Genomic DNA, 12,029 nt, shown 5'->3' with positions numbered 1-12,029 from the left:
GTACTTGGAAAGGCCTTCTATAACCTGGTTCCTGCCTGCTCCTGTCCAGCCTCATCTCTTACTACTTTCCCAAGCTTCAGTTCATGCCCCACAATGCACTATGGACTAGCCGCGTTGTTGTACACACTCTTCCCTTCACTGTGAAAGCTTCCAGTCTTTTCCCTTCATATCACCACTCTCCTCTATTTTCAACTTCATGTAGAAAACTTTCCTGCATCTCCCTGCTTCTAAGATTGGGTGAGATGCTCATCCATGTTCTTTTTTATTTTATTTTATTTTATTTTATTTTATTTTAATTAGTTTCAAGTATACAGTACATTGGTTAGCTATTTATATAGTTTATAAAATGATCCCCTTAATTGCTCTTTTTCTCCTCTGGCCCTCCACCTAGACATTACATTAATGCTAACTGCAGATCTTTTATCATTGAATATTTCATACTAGACTGTGATTGACTATTTTTCCATCACCCCACCCCCCACCCCCAATTAAACCATCAGATCTGTGAGGGCAAGTACTAGGTTACATTCCTTCCCTGTGGCTATAGCACCTAACAGTGACTGTCACATAATAGACTCTGAACCAATATCTATTGAAATACGCATCTAACATATTTTTTTTAAAGAATCCCAGCATAGGATGATTTTTATGTCTCTTGGTTACCCATTCTTGGTTAATCTAGTAAGAAACTTTTCCTTAAGATTAACCTAAATATTTGCTGTTGTAACTTTTAAACACATAATCTCACTTAATATCTCATCATCCTGAAGGAATTTACAAATTTATTCTTACCTTTGCATTTCTTTTTTAGAAAGTTGGTATGCCTGATCAAACCAGAGTCTTAAAAGTGGTAAATGTATGGGCTCAAGTGAAGAGCTATATATTATCATCTGCAATATAAAAAAGTCTAGAAAGATAGCAAATAAAAAACACCACATTGGGGATCTGGAAACCTGGCATTTAGTCCCTCTATCATGTGAGCCTGAGAGCTCTAGAACATTCCCATTCTAACATATACAGCTACTGCAAAACTTGATAACTAAGATTACCATAATTCTGTTTAAAGTATCAACGGATTCTGAGTTTGTGCCTGAGGAATGTCCTTTAGGAAGAGAATAAGAGTTTTTTAAGTCACGGGCCTATAGATATGTATTTGAGATAATATGTAGTTGTCAGAAATAATACATTACTCAGTTTTTCCCAAAGGCAACATCTTGCATAAGTACAGTACAATATCACAACCAAGAAATTGACATTGACATTGATATTCAGAGTCTACCAGTTTTATATGCTCTCATTTGTGTATCTATATTTAGTTCTGTGTAACTTATCCCATGTATAGATTTGTGCGACTGTGACCACAGTCATCATACAGGAAAGCTCCATTGCAAGGATCCCTCATGCTATATTTTATATTGCCCTCCATCTCCTCCTCCCTTAATCCTTGGCAACCACTAATCTGCTCTCCAAATTGATAATAATATCGTTTTGCAAGTATAAATGGAATCATGCAGTCTACATCCTTTTGAGACTGGCTTTTATTTTTTTTCACTTAACATCATTTCCTTGAAGTTCAACCAAATTATGGCATGACTAATAGTTCATTTCTTTTGATTGCTAAATGGTAGTCCATAGTATAGATGGGCCACAGTTTGCTTAACCAGTCACCCACTGAAGGACATTTGGATTATTTCCAGTTTGGAGTTATTATGAATAAGGCTGCTACAAATATTAGTGTACAGGTTTTTGTGTGAACATGTCCTAATTTCTCTGGTTTAAAGCCCAAGAGTGAAATTTCTGGGTCATATGCAGGTACCTGTTTTATTTTGTAGGTAACCACTATACCTTCCTCCAGAATGGCTGTACCATTGTTCTTCCCTCTCTCCAGCCTCTCTCCAGAATTTGGTGCTATCACTAATTTTTAATTTTGATTTTTATTTTAGTGATTCTGGAAGTGTATAGTGATATTTCACTGTGGCTTTAATTTGCATTTCCTTACCAGCTAACAATGTTGAGCATGTTTATTTTCCATCCATATAAACTCCCTGGTGACGCAGACATCTGTTTGGCTGTGACAAGGTACTTCTCACTTCCTTTTTGGTTCTCAGTGGATTCTAAGGCCGGAGGTCAATAGTTTACAAATAAATGAGTTACTGCATATGAGTGTCAACTACATGCAAGACAGTATTCTAGGTATTGGGGATAAAGCTTATTTTCCAGTGGGGGAGATGGCCAATAAATAAAATAAATAAATTAAATTTATAGTATATTGGATGGTTTTAGTGCTTTAGGAAGAAAAAACAGAAAAGGGAGATAAGAAGTCAACCTTAGTTGCAGTTTAAAATAAGGTGGTCAGAAAAGGCCACGTTTTGTGAGAGGAGACATTTGAGTGAGGACCTGCAGTGACGGGAAACCACATGCGTGTCTGGCAGATGACTGCTTCTGGCTTTGAGGCAGGTGTATTCTAGGAACATCCAGGTAGCCAACCTGGCTGAAGCGATGAGTAAGAAGGGGAGTGGGGGCAACACCATCAGAGCAGTACTGCAGGAAGCTGACCATTCAGGGCCTCTGGGCATGGGTAGGACTGGGCTTCTCCTTCTGGAAAGTGAAGGGCAGAAGGGTAGTAGGTTCTGATTCCAATTCAAAAAGATCATCCTGGCTGCTGTGTTGAGAACAGCCTGAAAGGGAAGGGTGGAATCAGGGAGGCTATTGTGACAACAGGTCAGGAATGATCCTGCAACAAGTCATGTTGGTGGATTGATCAGGGTGATGACAGTGAGGATCACAAAACAATGGCGGATTCTCGATATATTTTGAAGTAGAGCAGACATAACGATCACGCTGGATGTGAGATGAGAGAGAAAGAGAAAAGTCTGGGTCCCAGGTTCCTGGTTGGAACATTGGAAGGATGGAGATGCGATTACTGAAAACAGGAAAGAAAGCTCAAGAGCTCAGATCAAGATGTGCACCATTTAAGGCAACTTTGAGACATGTGAATGGAGATGACGTGTCATGGAGGCAGTTGAATGATGACTCTAGAGTTGCAGAGAGGGGCTTGGGGGGAATGGTAATTTGAGAATCTTGCTTGGCACAGCACTTACCACAGAGTTATGCTCCAAAATGAAGGCTCCTCTTAATCGCAGGTCAATTCCTTAATCCAAAGTCTTTGGGGCAACCAGCTGAAGCCACAGGAGCCTAGGATGACACACCGAGGCTGTCGCCCTAGTGAAGAAGAGAGAGCCATTGGGATTTGGGGTCAGGTTTTAGAAAAAAACATTAAATTGAATCATATGAAATTGACATTATCTGACCTTTTTTGACCTAAACAGTAATAATTTCGTATGGTTCGCCCTAATAAAGCACTCTATGTGCCTTATAGTAAATAACATTCTCAGTTGTTCTGGAACAGCACCCTACAATCAAACACAGAAATATTTCTGCAGCCCAGCAATCACACACACACACACACACGCACACACATGCACACACATGCACACACACGAACACATGCACACGTGCGCCTTTCAATTCAGCTTCTGCTTCCAAATGCGTCATAACCACTTTCAGATTTTTAGAGCTTTTTGGACTTTGGGCTGTGAACTTGTATTGTCATCACTGTTGTCGTTATTATTTTACCATTCTGTATGATATTCAGAGAGTTGAAGCAGGCCAATGAGTGGAAAGTACCAAGGAACATTTCAGCTCAGTTTTCAGACTATGTCAGTGGTATTTGATGATACATCTAAAGGTGGAAGCTCTCTGTCCCATGAATAAATACGGGATATGAACAGCTACTTATTGGGGGATGTCTTAGAGGAAATTCAATTATTGAAGAGATGATTGGAGTTGACATCTTTCACAGCTCTTGATCTCACTGAGACAGGATGTCTCTAAATCATTTCTAGTTTTAGGCCTCATTCTCTTCTCTGTAAAATGGGGCCAAGAAGTTGAACTTTGTGACTGCTGAGGAGGCTTCTGGCATTAATGTTTTCAGGGTCTCTCTGCTTTTCTGTGTCTTCTCTTTGCCCAACGGTTGTCCCTCCACCCATCTCTACACATCCTTGTTTTCCGGGTCACCCTTTCTCCAGACCGTACCATGGCAATTTCCTCATAATGTACGATGAGGGATTAGCTTGGGCAGCTGAAATGGGGAAGCAAATGTTTTCCCTGTTGCTTCCCAGATTGGGAAAAAAAAAAACAGTCATTTTTCAGCAATCACTTCTTGACATCTAAGCGTGTTTTGACTTGTGCAACATCCACAGGCTTCTTGCAAGAGTGCTAATCCAGGACACAGCTCCATCTTCCTGGAATGATGTCGATGGCTGCAGGGCCTCCCCCCACCCCCACCCCACTTTCTGGTTCTCTTGAGAAATGAGCTCTGTATACGCTGGAAGAATTTTTTAATGACTGATACACAGCCACCTAAAAAATATAACCATTTTGAATGGAAATCTTTCTAAAGTACAGTTTACATTTTTAAAACCGTTTATTTATTTATTTTTTTTCTGACTGTTGAAGTAACATATTTTGACTTTAGGAAACTGAAAAAAAAAAAAACAAGACAATAATCCACAATCTCTATACAGGAGGTTGGCAAACTTTTCCTGTAAAGGGTCAGATTGTAAGTATTTTAGAATTTATGAGCCAAGGGGCAAACTTTAATATGTAGGTGCTTATATAACCATTTAAAAATGTAAAACAATTCTTTGTTTGCAGGCCATACAAAGACAGAGCTGGCTGGATTAGCCATGGGCAGTAGTTTTCTAGCTTCTGTTCTGAACCCACTAGGAACTGGTATTAAAACATAAAGAGTATTTCTTTCCAATTTAATTTTTAAGTATTTCCACTTTTATTTTTAAGCATTCTTAGGATCACCTTGTACATCCCATTTTGATTTCTGCTCATTTTCCTGAATAGCAGCATTTCATGAAATTTCATGAATAAAATTAAGGATTGCATATACCTTTCAAATGAAAAGTACTCACTTAATCAACACCTACTTAAAGTGCATTTGGATGGTTTCTTATTAGTTTATTGAAACCAGAGACAATAATACTGGCATTTAGAAAGGAGAGTTTTTATATTTTACATCTTGCATGCAATTCCAAAAGAATTGTCTCTAGAACAGAGGATGTGAACATATTTGAGGCTCTTTTTATATAGAAGTGATATCACATGTTACCCCATTTTTGTCAGGATTGGCTATTTTCCAAGCACAATGACATTCTTTACATTACTTATTGGGATACCAGAACAGATTTAACTGTTTCTGGAGAATTCTGTTTCCCCAATGAACATGGCTAAGTCTGTATCTGGGTCCTTTGTTGCCATCAAATCACAAAGAGCAATGTTGCTCCTATGCTGAGTTTGCCCCCAAGTCAGGCTTTTAGAATCTGCTTTTTCTTTCCTCCCCTCCTTCCTCTTTCTTTCCTTCCTCTTTCTCTCTGCCCTGCTTAGCTCTAGCTGCCCTTTAGATTTATTTCAAGCAGTTTAGAGCCAACTCATCCTTTCCTAGGCAAGAGAGCTTCTTGCATATGCTCAGCAGGAGGTACATACAAGGGCCTTCGTCTTGTAATGGTAACCATGATAGCGAAAACCTGGATGCACACTCAATGCCTGTCACCAAGAAAGGCAGTGAATAAAGTGTGGGGAAGCCACCCAATGGGGCATTGCACAGTTGTCCAAATGAAGGAACAACAACAACAACGCGTCTCAATATATATGAATCTTACAAAGATGATGTAAAGTGAAAAAGTAAGCTCCCAAAGATTATATACGTCAAGGTTATATGAAGTTAAAAATAATGCTCATGTGTGCACACATGCGTACACACACAAACGAACATGGATGCAATGAAATTAAAAGGAGAGTAAAGCAATGATGAATACAGGACTCAGAGGAATGGATCCCCTGAGCTGGAGCAGTTCAAGGGGTGTTTGGGAAGGGTTGTGCGTGTGTCATGTGATACTCCTCAAGGCTTTCATTTTTGTTGTTGGTTAATAGGTACTTACGATGTTGTGACTAATTAACTGATTAAATCAAAAGCTGTCTAAGTGTGGACCATGATGACAATGTGATATGACCCAGGAATTATGACTCCAATTCTGTCTTTCTGAGATCTAAAAATAGAAAACAGAAATAAGTTAGTGGGTGCTGTGTGTGGTCTCAAAAGGCTTTCCAATGAATCATGTGGACACATGTCAGCACACAGATTTCAGGGTGTCAATCTGGCTTCACAGAGAAATGTTTTTATTTTCTTTTAGTTCTTGATTCTTGTCCAGGCATCCAACGTTGCCAGATAAACGAGGTCTTGCTGAACCTAGGTCCACTGTTAAAGTTAATAAACATTCCCTTAAAAAGGCCTGGAGTTGTGGTTGTGTTTTTGCTGACCATTCGATTATGGTTAGAATAGTGGAAGAAACCTGTCTTTGGATAGGTGAGGCTGTAGTAGGGAAAGGAGTGCTCAGGTAGAGAGAACACTTATTCTTCTCTGGCCCAGACTCAGTCAGCAACCGGAGACGACCCAGATCTGAGGTTGAAGACCATTATTTTGTCCATGTTGTAGCCCTACCTGTCAACACGGACAGTGTTGGTTCTTGGTGCTGAATTGAATTAAGTGGATCTTGCAACAAAGAAGCAGAAGGCTAAACTATGAAGCTGCATCACAGTGGCAGCCCCAGGCAAAGTTCGAGCTCCCTCCTCTCAGTCTGTCTGAGCCACACCTCAATTACTGACATCTTATCACATTGCATTGTCATGGTTTATTTACACAGCTCTCCCGCCCACTAGCCGGTAAAGATGTGAACATCTCAAGAGTAGACTCATTTTCATTACCAAGTCTCCCAAGTTCAGGGCACAGTGTAGATGCTACATAAACATTTGGGGAAACACCGTGCCTTACACCTTGTTTGTCAGTGCCCAATGAGTAGGACTTCAAAGCGGGGACAGATTACCACTATTAGGAGGGAAGCTTAGAGAGGAGGGGGTGGTTTGGTTTGGACTTTAAAGTATGTTTCATAGATGGAGATAAAGGAGGGACAGTGGGGATATTCAAAGTAAATAACATCCAGAACTGCATGCCTGCTGACCCAATCGAGTAGATTCTGCAGAGCCAGATTGCTGTCCCTGTGCCTGCTACCTGCAGGTCGGCCTGGAAGATGAGGAGGCATCTGGGGTTTGAGTGACGAAAGGTAGAAAAAGACTACGTGTTTCACCATCACCGTCTTCGTCCCAGCGTCAGGAATTTTCTGTACATGATCTTACTTGATTCTCACACAACTCTGGCAGGCGACACCATGACTCCAAATTTTTTAAGAGTAGGAGACAGACAACAGAGGGGTGATGCCGCTTTCTCAGAACTACCCCAAAAGCAAATAGTAGGGTTGGAGCTGATGTTGAACGCAGACCGCCCCAAGAGGATGGGTATGTGCTCTGTTCCATCGGCCATCCTGTCACACTGCCGTGTGTGGAGGGCGTGGCTAGCGGAGGTGAAGGCGAGAGCCAAGGTGGGATGCGGGGAGCCATTAGACACATCCAGGGGACTGTGTGGGGGAGGCGCAGGAATGAGGCTGCAGCAGAGGGCTGGGCAGCTCTTTAGGCTGGGGTGGTGTCTGTGGTCAGGGACATTCTATTTGGAGTCTGTAAGCCTCCACCCATCATGCCCAAGAAAGTTCACAGTGGCCACACCCTTGTCATGGCCTTTCTGGGAAGGTTTCTGGAACTGGACTGAAAGCTCAGGCAGGGAAGGAGGGCAACGCTGCCCTGGAACCAGGGCCAGAGACAGTAATTTTGGAATTTAGAAGGAAGAGTTTGAGCACAAATTTCAGCCATTGGGGCTGGAGATGAGTAAGGTCTGGTTAGAGGAGGAATTCCATTCTACGGGTGACAGGAAGTGATAAAAAAAAGAATCAGAGATTGAAGATATAGCCGAACGAGTTAACGGTTTTAGTACCAGCTATGGTAAGAGATAAGCCCAGGGACTGGTTTCATGAGGGCCACCTGTCATTACAAGTAGCCGAGTGGTGTGCTGATGGAGGCAGAGTACGTGGAAGAGCAATAGAGGGAAGGTCGGGAAGGAGAAAAGATGCGCAGAATCAGAGAGACGGACTGAGATGGAGGCAGAAATATATACGAATTAAGGAAAAACACAGAGACTCAGAGATACAGAAAGAGAACACCCTAAAGATTCAATGGCGTATAGAAACGAGGGCAGTGAGCGAGACGGGGACAGGGAAGAAGGGGGACAGTGACACCAACACCCACGGATGGCCATGTCTAATGGAGATAAAATAGATGTGGACTGACTGAGAGGGGCTGCATCCTGGCCCTTTGGGCCTCCCTGGGAGGACGTGTTCTTTGGCTTGGCCGAGGTGCTCAACAGTCTGTGCTTTCCTTGTGGGCAGGTGAAAACCCTGGGGTTAAGGGCCACCTGCACTATAGACTTTCCTTATAATCACCGTATCTCTGCCCTGCCAGAGGCCTTAATGCCACCTCCCATCCGTCCCTCTCAGACCTCCTTGCACCTCTCGAGCTACCTCCAGTGACCAGTCGCTCAGCACAAACCCCCAGAACAGCCTTCCTTCGGCTGTGTCACCTCCCTGTGACTTCCAGAGTGGGAGCAACATGAGCAAGTCTCGGGCTGCTCTTCCGCTTGGCTGTTCAGGTTGTTGATGACAGTGACTGTGTTCCCACCATGTCATCTCTTCTTTAGGACTGTCACCTGCAGTACCCTCACTGGTGTCATCAGTCAGGACAGGCTAAGTAGCGACGAACAAGGTCTCAAGTGCTCTTAGAATCAAAGGTTTATTTCTTGTGTTAAAGAAAAAAAAATGTTATTCTAATTGTAAAAGTAAAAAATGATTCATGACACTTGTTAAAGAATGGCAAGGCAGACTTCATGCAAGAGAGGCTATCGTGATGTTAGAGACTACTTCGATGGGGCCTTACAGAGATTGGACTCAACTCCAAATACAGCACGGGCAAGTGGAAGGTTATGGCTAAGGAACGGGGTGGCCATCGGTGTATGGAAAATTGCTAAAAGAAAACACCAGGAGTAAGGGGGATTCTGGCTAAATTGGCCTAACAGAATCCTTACTGAAGGCAGGCCAGGGTGATCAGACATTACCGTGGGGATGGTGGAGGGTGAAGAACCTGATTAAATATTAAGCATGGTCTGATATGGAGGATCCTGACTAAGCTGACTTAGCAAGATTCTTGCTAAAACTGCAAGACAAACACTAAAGCTCAAAAGTCAGAGCCTATTTAGGGGAGAGTTCACAGAAGCCTGAGTAGAGTTTGCCCAAGGAGAAAATCTTTGTCACTTGCTCACACTGTGTGTTCACTGCAAGCCAGAACACTGCTCCATATTCACTCCAGGACCCAGGCTGATTAAGCACCTTCTATCCAAAACACTGTTGATCATGGGGGTTGAAAGAAAAGAGGACATGAGTCTCTATACCATGATCCCGAAAGCGTCTACCAGAAGTGACACACATCACCTTCAATCACATTGCACTGGCTAGAGGCTTCCATCAGTGAGGTGGGAAAGGGGACTCCGCTCAGGATGGGGCAGTGGGTAGTTATGAATACTAATCAGTCTACTCAAAATAGCTTCTCCCACACAGCAGTTTCCAGCTCTCTAACAAGGCCAGGCCCTGTTTATGGAGGCTCCCATGTTTATTGACGTTCCTCTTGATATTTGGGAGCCACTGCTGGACAAGAAACTTTCAGGCAGGTGATGTTCATGGGGCACCAGGTGATCATAGCAGTGAATGGTTTTCTTCTGTCTTATAGCTACACCATACAGAATATGTGTTTACCACATTTGTCAAGGCCACAGAAGAGAGAGAGAGAGAGAGAGAGAGAGAGAGAGAGAGAGAGAGAGAGAGAGAGAGGAAGCACACCTTTAATAGGATCTTTCTACCCAGGTTTTACTGGGTCTTTATCATTTAAGGCCTTTTAAAAATCTCATCTGTTACTGCTTGGGATCTAGAAACAATTGGCTCCTCTGTAACTCCAAGGTGGAAAAGGGTAACTTATCTTCATTGGACTGTGAATGAGTGATAAATAAACCTTTATTGTGTTAATCCAATGAAATTTTAGAATTTTTTGACAGCTCCCGTTAATTATTTTAATGCAGAAATTGACATAGGAGGTAGAGTGCTCCATAACAAAAACATCAAAATAGTTGTTAGCTTAGTGATCTGGAGACAGATAATAAAAAAAACTGAATTGGAAACAGAAAAGATGGTATTCAGTGGGAAGGTATTTATAAAATTGTTGCCTGTGATGACTTGAAAAGGCAGACCCTGTTCTTAGTGAACTTGTCATTCTAGCTAGAGGAAGAGATAAGAAAATATGATGATGATATTAGCTGGCTGCATTTGGCACGTATTACAATTCTGAGATGAGCTCTGAAAATTATTAGGTGGATTTCAAGCAGAAACTAAGAAGACTAGAGAGAGTCCAGAAATGCGAGGCCTTTAAGTTAGAATAACATATTGCTTTAGATACCACACAATAGGAGATGGGATTCAATAAGGATTTAAGTGACAAAGTCACGGTTAAACTTTTTAGTTGGAAAAATGACTCAAGGCATAGATCACATGATAAAAGCAGACTTCTTATTGATTTTTCCATACAGTCTCAAGGTAGCTGCCATTAGTTTAAAAGAGAGAGAAGCAAGGAAAAGAAAAAGGACAGATTTGAGAACTATATCTTAAGAACTTGAGCTGTGATCACTGGAAATAAATCAGAAACCTATTATGTTATCTAGTGAAATGCAATACCAAAACAAATGAACAAACAAAAAAAAACCCCCAAAAAACAAACTATGAGCTTGGTGTAGAAAATCTTTGCTGTTTAAAACAACACTTGGGATGCCAACTTTCCATGAACTAGAAGTCAACCTTCCATGAATAAGACTAAGAAAACTGCAATGTCCAAGGAGGGCATGGTCCCTAATATCACTTCATATGTGTCATGGCGCCCAGGGTGGACCCAGGGGTCATGCAATGGACAAGCATGAGCTGCCCCGAGAGGAGATTCCTAACCTCTCGCCCAGAGCAGGAGCCTTCTGGAGTTTCCTGGAGTTTTCCCAGCAGGATTTTTAGAATTGCTCTCATCAATGACTCTTGGATGTTTTCCATTCTTTCCAAGCAGGTGTGTCAATTGTGGTTATCCTGTTCCTGTTCCTCCATTGTATCTCGGATGCGTGGTGTGTATGTTGCGGAGTCAGGGTTGCTGGGAGGGAGGGGTATACATTTTATTCTTGCAGATCATAGATCTAGAATAGTGATTCTTAACTGGGGAACATGTGGCAATACTTGGAAGCAATTTTGGTTGTCACAACTCGGGGAGGAGTGCTACTGGTATCTAATGGATGAAGGCCAGGGATACTGCTAAACAGCTTGTAATGCATGGGACATAGCAAAGAATTGTCCAGTCTAAAATATCAGTATTACCAAGGTTGAGAAACTTTGGTCTAGAGAATTAATGGTGAAACATTCCGACTTAATAGCCAGGTTATGGGACATCATTTGGAAATCAGAAAGCCATTCCTTCATTCAATACTTAACTGAGTGCCTTCAAAGGGGAGGGTGTGGTGGGGAGTGGTGGTGAAGGGGTGAGGATTTTTCAGGTAATTAATGCCAGTTGGTGCAATAGACAACTCTCCAAATCTTAGAGCAATGAAAGTTTATTTTTACACCATATCAGGGAAATCTGTTTTACTCCTGAACAATGTGTGTGAGTATGTGTACCTGTGCACACATGCATACACACACGCACACATTTTTTTTTCTCTTATGGGTATTGTGAGCCTAATGGTTGATTTTCCTAATTGACTCGGTTAGTAGGAAGCTCATTATAACAACTGTTTACTGATGTTTTCTGGGTCATCTTCCTATTTGACTCTCATTTACCCATGACTTTGATTTCTTTCCCCCAACTCCCACCCCCACCCAATATTGTATGTACTTTTGTTTGGTGCCTTAAAATACCTTTGAAGATGAGGTGAGCTATAGAGTAAG

The sequence above is a fragment of the Rousettus aegyptiacus genome, unplaced genomic scaffold (genome assembly GCF_014176215.1).
Source record: "Rousettus aegyptiacus isolate mRouAeg1 unplaced genomic scaffold, mRouAeg1.p scaffold_m13_p_3, whole genome shotgun sequence".
Lineage (NCBI taxonomy): Eukaryota > Metazoa > Chordata > Mammalia > Chiroptera > Pteropodidae > Rousettus > Rousettus aegyptiacus.
This window is presented reverse-complemented; position numbering follows the sequence as displayed.